Genomic DNA, 9,056 nt, shown 5'->3' on the forward strand with positions numbered 1-9,056 from the left:
TATGAATTTTATAACTCAATGAAAAAAATCAGTAGAAATCGGAGAACTTATAATTTTGTAGAAAGTTTACTGCTTAACAAAATTTTCGATTAAGGTAAGCGTTTACGAGATATTCATCGTCAAACATCAATTAATATCATATATGGTATATGTATATACATTTTTTTCGTTGTTTTACAAATTATAACCTTATTTCTAGAGCAGTAAGTTTCGTACAAAACTATGAGCTCTCCGATTTATAATGATTTTTTTTTATTGAGTTTTAAAATTCATAAGAAAAAAATGTTTGCATTAGAACAATCAAACTTTAACCGTTAATATCTAATAACGGTTAGGTTTACGAAAAACTCGTAGGGGACTTTTATGTAGAGCATTCAATTTCCTACAAAATCTATGAAACGGGATATTTGGAAGTAGTTGAAAGCGAGATTTGAATTTTTATATCTGATGATAAGAAAAAAATAAAAAATTGTAAAACCGGGGACCTTCCCGTTACTATTAAGAGCTCATACTTGTAAAGACTTTCTTAGAGGTGTCTAAGAGGATATTTTTCAGAGTACCAAGCGAAAAACAAATAATCTTTTATTTTGACTCACCCCAATATGTATACATGCAAATATAATATACTAATTTTTCTCGAACCTCCCGACCAGAAGCACACAATTTCTATTACCAGAAAATATATGAATACGCAAAGTTTTACTCACATATCTGGATCTATAAAGACTTTCACAAAGCTATGTGAACTTACACACAAACTTCTCCGCTTGTATCATAAATAAATTATTTTGAAGGTGGCTGTATGTGTGAATTTAATGTTAACAAATCATTCACTTCGTTATGTTTCGTTGGATGTGCACAAAAAGGTTGAAAACTAAAATAAAATAAAAACAAGTAAGGAAGAGCTAGTTTCGGATGTAACCGAACATTTTAAGCGTAACATAAAAATATGAGAGGAATATTATGTACCGAATTTGGTTGAAAACGCTTAAATAGATCCCAAGATATGGGCTTTCACCTAAAAGTGGGCGGTGCCACGCCCACTATCTAATTTTGAACGCGGTTCTTATCAAATCATGTTATACCATCCCAAAGATAAAATTTAATGTGTCTGTCTTGTTTAGTGCTTGATTTATCGCGCTTTTAGTAGTTTTTAACAGTACCGTTATATGGAGAGTGGGCGGGGTTGTCTCCCGATTTCACCCATTTTCACACCGTCGATAGAGATGCTAAGAATATTTGTTCCCAGTGAATTTTGTTTTTATAGCTTCAGTGGTATAGGAGATATGCATATTAAACACATTAAGGGGCGGGACCACGCCCACTTAAAAATTTTTTTAACTACTGATGCCCCTCCCTTATGTGATCTTGTATCCCAAATAAGAGGCTTGTATCTTGTTGTGGAGCTTAGTTATGGCAATTTATTTGTTTTTGATTAATGACGTTTTGTGGGCGTGGCAGTGGTCCGATTACGCCCATCTACAATACCAACCGTCTTACGGTACCGAGAAATATGTGTACTCAAGTTACAGCTTGCACGGACGGACGGACGGACAGACAGTTACCCGGATTTCAACTCGTCTCTTCATCCTGATCATTTATATATATATAACTCTATCTCTAACTCGATTAGTTTTAGGTGATACAAACAACCGTTAGGTGAACAAAACTATTATACTCTGTAGCAACAAGTTGCGAGAATATAAAAATAATAATAGTCAACAGGTAAAAAAAAAAAAAACTGCAGAGATATAAAAGTTCTTCTAAAACTAAAAAGCGATAGTATGGTAGCAAACTTGTTAGTAAGCTATAATAAGAGAAAAGAGGCAATGTGGAAAATCAAAAGATAAACAAGTAAGGAGAGGCCAAGTTCGGGTGTAACCGCACATTTCATACTCTGCAACTTGCGAGAAACGAAGCCGGCTAAATACTTTCAGGTATTGGCAATATTAAAAGATATAGCGAAAGGATTCAACTTCATTGTTTGCCGAAATGGTGACAAATTAAATTATAATAATAGTATCATATTAACCTATTTTGAGGGTCATAGACTCACTTTGTTATATTACTATACATCCTGAATATCAGTTATATGGGGCAAGTTTCTATCCATTTTAGGCACAAATATACCCTAAATTACTAGAAAAACACGCTCTCTCAGTTGCATTAAAATAACTAGCACATTGGCCGATATATGTGGTATAAAGTCAACTGGAAGTTCGAAAATCTTTTTATTAGGTATATGGACCTAAGAGAAGTATCAATCGGATTCCAACCGTTTTTGACACAAGGGTATATTTATATCAAATACACATTAATATATCTCTCAGATTGGCCGATATTTTTAGCAAAAAGTCAGTCATACGCACTGGGGTCCACATATTTAGCGTCTGGATTCTTGTAAAGTTATGGTCCGATTTCGACAATTTTTGGGCGTAAGATGAAATACCTAAAGGACACTATTTTTGCAAAGTTTTATCCGGTTACATTGATTGGCTCTTGATTTGTATACTGGAAAGTAAAGGAATCAGATGTAATTTAAAATTGTGTTATATCTAAAGTAGGCTGGGGTTTCGTCAGATTTGGACTTTTTTTGCACTGTATTGAAGGAATGTCAGAAAAATATTACATACCGAATTTGGTTGAAATCGATCGAGTTGGTCCTGTGATATGTTATTTCACCTAAATGTGAGCGATGCCACGCCCATCATCCAACTTTGAGACCGGCTCCTATAAAGCCATCTCGCAGTTTTTAACAAAACCGTTATATGGTATGGATTATAACCGATTTCATCTATTTTCACACTGTCGGCAAGGGTTCTTATAGAATTTGTCGTAAGCGAATTTGGTTATTATAACTTCAGTGGTTTAGGAGATATGTGCATTAAATCTATTAAAGGACGGGGCCACGCCCATTTTTTCAAAACTTTTCGTTGACAAGAAAATTGCATTGCAATCCCCTCTACCTAAATACATTTTAATATCTGAATTTAGTGCTTAGTTATGGCATTTTATAGGTTTCCGATTAATGGCGTTTTGTGGGTCCGACTACGCCGATCTACGAACTGATCCTCACTTTTTTGCCAAGGAACACGTGTTTCATTAAGATATCTTCATTTTTACTCAAGTAACTTAGAATTCAACTCGTCTCGTCATCCTGATCAATTATACATACAAAACTAAATTTTTCGAATTTACAATATTTGGGCTTTGACATTTTTTAGGTGATAAGGTTTCAGACGTCCTTTGTTTCAGTTTCTCCTACTCAGATCAGATACAAGACTTACCCATATTTCTTCTATTGCGTAGCCTTTGCAACGTTAGTTAAAAACCAACTATACGCCTTAGCTACTTTCAAACAATTTATGTTAATTACATTATTCAAAATGAAGAAGAGTTGTATTTTTATACTCTCGCAACCTGTTGCTACAGAGTATAATAGTTTTGTTCACCTAACGGTTGTTTGTATCACCTAAAACTAATCGAGTTAGATATAGGGTTATATATATATAACTTATCAGGATGAAGAGACGAGTTGAAATCCGGGTGACTGTCTGTCCGTCCGTCCGTCCGTGCAAGCTCTAACTTGAGTAAAAATTGAGATATCTTTATGAAACTTGGTAGACATGTTTCTTGGTACCGTGAGACGGTTGGTATTGCAGATGGGCGTAATCGGACCACTGCCACGCCCACAAAACGCCATTAAACAAATAACTTGCCATAACTAAGCTCCGCAATAAGATACAAGACTGTTATTTGGTACACAGGATCACATTAGAGAGGGGCATCTGCAGTTAAAATTCTTTTTTAAAAAGTGGGCGTGGTCCCGCCTCTAATAGGTTTAATGTGCATATCTCCTAAACCGCTAATGCTATAATAACAAAATTCACTAGAAGCAAATGTTTTTAGCACTTCTATTGACGGTGTGAAAATAGTTGAAATCGGGTGGCAACTCCGCCCACTCCCCATATAACGGTACTGTTAAAAACTACTAAAAGCGCGATAAATCAAGCACTAAACACGCCAGAGACATTAAATTTTGTCTTTGCAGATGGTATAAGATGACTTTATAGGAACCGCGTTCAAAATTAGTCAGTGGGCGTGGCACCGCCCACTTTTAGGTGAAAACCCATATCTTGAGATCTGCTCAACCGATTTCAACCAAATTCGGTGCATAACGTTCTTTTCATGTTTCTATGTCATAGTGCGAAAATGGGCGAAATCGGACTACAACCACGCCTACATATAACACCATTTTAAATTCCATCTGATTCTTTCACTTTCCACTATGCAAATCTGGCAACAATGACTGTATCGGGATAAAACGTTGCGTGAATAATGCGATTAAAGTATGCCACCTTGTGGCCAAAAATTGTCTAAATCGAACCAAAACTGTTTAAGCCCCTAAGTACTAAATATGTGGACCCCAGTGCCTATACTTGACCTTCTACCGAAAATATCAGTCAATCCACAAAGAAATCTCAAACGAGTATACTATTTGACTTTGCGAGAGTATAAAATGTTCGGTTACATCCGAACTTAGCCCTTCCTTACTTGTTGAAAATGTTTTTACTCGGTAACGGCTGTGGCCGTGTTTTTTTTTTCAAACGTGTTTTTCTGGAAAATACATTTTGTAAACTGGCGACCACGATTTCTCAAAAACGGTTTATCGATTGCTTTAATATTTTAATGGTGGATTCATTACACGTGTGGCTATCGCTCGAACTAGCATATTTTAAAAATATTGAAGCGTTTTTTTTTCATAAAAAATTTGTTGCAAAATATTATGAAATTTTGGGCTTTAATGTTTAAAAGCATTTAAAAATTTAATCTTCAAGATATGTAGAAGATCCTAGTTTCGGCAGTAGCCATATACCTACAGATTAACATGTTATTTTTTTTTATACTCTCACAACATGTTCGTACAGAGTATAATAGATTTGTTCATCTAACGGTTGTTTGTACTAATCGAGTTAGATATAAGGTTATATATTGTATATATAAATGATCAGAATGAAGAGACGAGTTGAAATCCGGGTGACTGTCTATCCCTTGATCACTAAACACGTCAGAGACATTAAATTTTATCTTTGGGATGGTATAAAATGACTTTATAGGAACCGCGTTCCAAATGAGACAGTGGGCGTGGCACCGCTCACTTTTAAGTAAAACCCCATATCTTGGGATCTGCTTAACCGGTTTCAACCAAATTCGGTACATAACATTATTCTCATATTTCTATATTTTAGTGCGAAGATCGGCGAAATCGGATTACAACTACGCCCATTTCCCATATAACACCATTTTAAATCTATCTGATTCTTCACTTTCCAGTATGCAAATCAAGCAACAATGATGGTAAAACTTTGCGTGAATAATGTGTTCAAAGTATGCCACTTGTGACCAAAAATTATCGAAATCAAAACTGTTCAAGCCCTAGGTACTGAATTTGTGGACCCCAGTGCCTATAGTTGACTTTTTACCGAAAATATCGGTCAATGTGTAAAATATATAATTGAAAATCATATAATAAAATAAATAAATGAAACTCTCGATAATATATTGTTTTTGATGTCAAAAAATGGGTTGAATCGGATCAATACTTTCTATAGCCCTCATATACCTAATATAAGATTTTTGAACTTCCGGGTGACTTTATACCGCATATATCGGCCAATATGTGAGTTATCTCAATGAAAATGAGAGAGCGTGTTTTACTCAAAACAAGGTCTCTTTGTGCCTAAAATGGATGAAATCAGGTGAAAATTTTATCTAGCCCCCATGTAACTAATATCAGGATTTTCGAACATTCGTCTGATCTACTCCATATGATTGGTGATGGTATGTGAGGCACCTTGACCCTATGTTAGTAACCGGGTACCGCGGTTTTTTAGAAAAATTTTGTTTTAATAAAATAAACAAAATAATAATAATACTCAGATCGTGGGTAGCCCGGTACCCGGATGCTAAAAGACGTTGGTAAAGTTGGTTACTAACAGAAGGGTTAAAATATATAAAGAAATTTTAAACGAGTATGCCATTTGACTATGTTCGGTTACATCCGAACTTAGCCCTTCCTTACTTGTTTGATGTTAGGTTAGTCATTCTGCTGGAATCATAGACGCCGTTTGTCTACCTTTTTCAACATGGGCGTCATTAGACTGATAAATTTTGCTTTTAACAAAATATTTTTACTTAAAAAAATTCAAAATTACAGCTAAAGGCTTAAAAAATATATAGCAAAAAACTGTGTTTTTCATTTCACTATGAAAACTTCCGAAAAAAAATTTAAAAAACGGCCGTCACACGGGATGACCTCCTTAAGACTTTACATATATTTATTGTTGGTGGTATATTACAATTTTCTATGTATATATTTTTTGACTACAATAGTTTTTTACATGGTAAATTTTGAAAAAAGCCAGTAACATAGTTCGGATGCAAAACTTTCTGTTATGTGAACACTGCATTAATAATTTAAGCCCATCGGTCGAATAACACGCAATCCATTGGAAATCGGACTACTGCGACGTCAGTTAAATGTTCCATTAATAAAAGAAATATTCTTATTTCAAATAAACGCAATACATATCGACAAATTGTCGTTACATAATTAATTACATAATTTGTTTTGCAATTAAGGAATTAGAGTTTAGCGTTATAAGAGAATATCTACATATGTAACATGAATATTACCGCTTGTATTGTTGGTTACTGCTCCCCTATAAAATGCTGCACTGTTTTAACAATTCTCAGTGTAATGTCACTTGCTTTTGTAACTGTAGTGGATAAGGTGTTTTGAGTAGTGACTGCTGGCTTATTTAAGTCACAAAAACACAAAAAATTTAGGCAATTGTGATTGAATTGAATATGCACGATATAAGTATGTATGTATGAATTTAAAAGCGATGCAAAACTTTCAGTGATTGTCCTAATAAAACTGTACTAATACCAGCTTATAGTATAATTTTCATTCACGCTTTTACAGACTTTTGCTTAACGCTTTGATAACTTTTGCCATTACAGCTTTAACAATTTACACAATAGCGTTGCGTTATCACTTTTTGTTAAATATGATGTATGCTGCATTTAAAAAGCACTAAATTGTTTAATTCCATGCCTTTAAAAACTTGCTTATCTTTGTTGACTTTTAACCAACACATCCATCAGCACTTTTAAAAATCGCACTTTATTTTTAGCACTTGACTATTTTTCAATTTGAGGCATATGTTTATGAATTTATTTAAGCATACATACATATACACTTTTGTCTCTTCTTTAACAATAAATCTGCACGCACCAAAAAACACCACAAAACCTAAGTAACTTTGTACACTTGACAATAAAATTCCTGGTTTCCGCAGAACTTGGCGAGCACCATTCAAAGACTAATGTTTGCCACCGTCCAATGTCTCACAGCTGCTTAAAAGTTGTTGCAACCGTATTCGCTGAGTGCTGAATGCATTACATAGTATTGGAGATACATACATCCAATGATAACTCCACTTTTACACACAGATTCTTTTGTAACCCAAACCGGTTTATTGATGGCGAGGAGACGACGAGGAAAGACGAAGGGACCGTGCCACTCGTGTTCGGGTGGCACGCTTTGTGTTCTTGTTCATAATAGCTCGCTACTACCCTTTTCAGCATTCCTTTTCACTTTCAAATTCTTTGAATGGTTGCACACATTTGAATTCTGTTATCTATTTTTTGTATGTAATATGCAAATATGTATGCATAGAATAATAGAAATATTTTCAAAAATTGTAAATAAGGAGAAAATTAAGATATAGATTATGGAGTAAAGAAATTATGAATTTTTAATAATTAAAGATTAGGAAATTCCTGTTATAAATTTGGCCTTGAAAATATTAGTAGCGGATATTCAAAACATTCTGGTGGATTAGGGAATTCCCGTCTTAAGTATTTCTTTGAAACTATTAAGCAGGTAGGTATTATTCATGTTGTTCTACCATATTCATGGTAATTCATTGCAAGCAAAATGTGTGACCAACATCTCAACATAAAAATGAAATGCAACACGTTCTAAGTGTTGCGCAGTCGAACCGCACAAATATTAACGAAAATTTTGTGAAAAGGAATGCAGAAAAACTAGAATCGAGTTGCTGCACTCTTTTTGCTCGTGTGAATGCACAGAGCGACACCAAAAGAGAATTTGACGAAAACGAGGGTCAAAAGAGTCTGTTTGTAAAAGCCGTCTAAGTATGTATAATATAACGCTTTTCTATAAACTGTTAAATGGGTTTGAGATGTTGGTGTGAGCATTAAACGGAGAGAGAGTGCATGCGATATACCGGACCGACGTTATTTTTTCATTTTATACAGTTGTTGCGAGTGCACAATGCTCACTGAAGTAAGACTTGAGAGAGTTTTCAGTTTTTTGTTTGTTCGTCTTGTTGTAATTTTTACTGCTTTAAAATATGGAACTTATTTAATTTTTTTAAGATTATATTTGATATTAAGTTTACAAGTTTTGTTTATAAGCAAGGGATTGGACTAGTATAAACAAACTATGTGGTACGGATATAAAACCACAGTGAAAGCAAATGTTTAGAGGTAATATTTTAATCTGAAAAATCCTTCTAAGATATACACAAACGCATATTTTCCATGAATGCGTTTAAAGTAGATAATGCGTGTTCTTACATATATTGTACATACATATATTGTACATACATATATTGTACATACATATATTATACATACATATATTGTACATACATATGTATGTATATGCACAGATGTATCAAATTTAAATATTGTACCTGGTCATGAATATATTTTCCTATAATCCATATAAATATGTATACCCACATACATAATATGATATGTAGTATGTATTTGGTCGGCATTGAGTAGAACGGTGCTAGAATTTAATTTAGTATCAAAAATTCTACATGGCCTTTTATTAATAAAGGATTATGGTATGGAGTATACAGAAGATGTTATGCTTTATTACAGCTGGTAGGTACATAAATACACATGCAGTTTGTCACTCTGTATACACATAGATAGATATATGTATGTACCTA

General features: G+C 34.0%; 1 protein-coding gene across 1 annotated transcript in view; it reads right to left on the reverse strand.

The window, feature by feature from the left end:
- The window catches only part of LOC106622489 (protein phosphatase 1 regulatory subunit 14B), a 37,961-nt gene extending 30,526 nt beyond the window's left edge, over positions 1-7,435 (reverse strand). The window contains exon 1 of the mRNA XM_014241681.3: positions 6,697-7,435. The gene's annotated coding sequence lies outside the window, so the exon portion shown is untranslated. The remainder of the gene's footprint in view (positions 1-6,696) is intronic.
- Between the last annotated feature and the right edge of the window lie 1,621 nt (positions 7,436-9,056).

Source organism: Bactrocera oleae, chromosome 3, assembly GCF_042242935.1.
Source record: "Bactrocera oleae isolate idBacOlea1 chromosome 3, idBacOlea1, whole genome shotgun sequence".
In the NCBI taxonomy this organism is placed as follows: domain Eukaryota; kingdom Metazoa; phylum Arthropoda; class Insecta; order Diptera; family Tephritidae; genus Bactrocera; species Bactrocera oleae.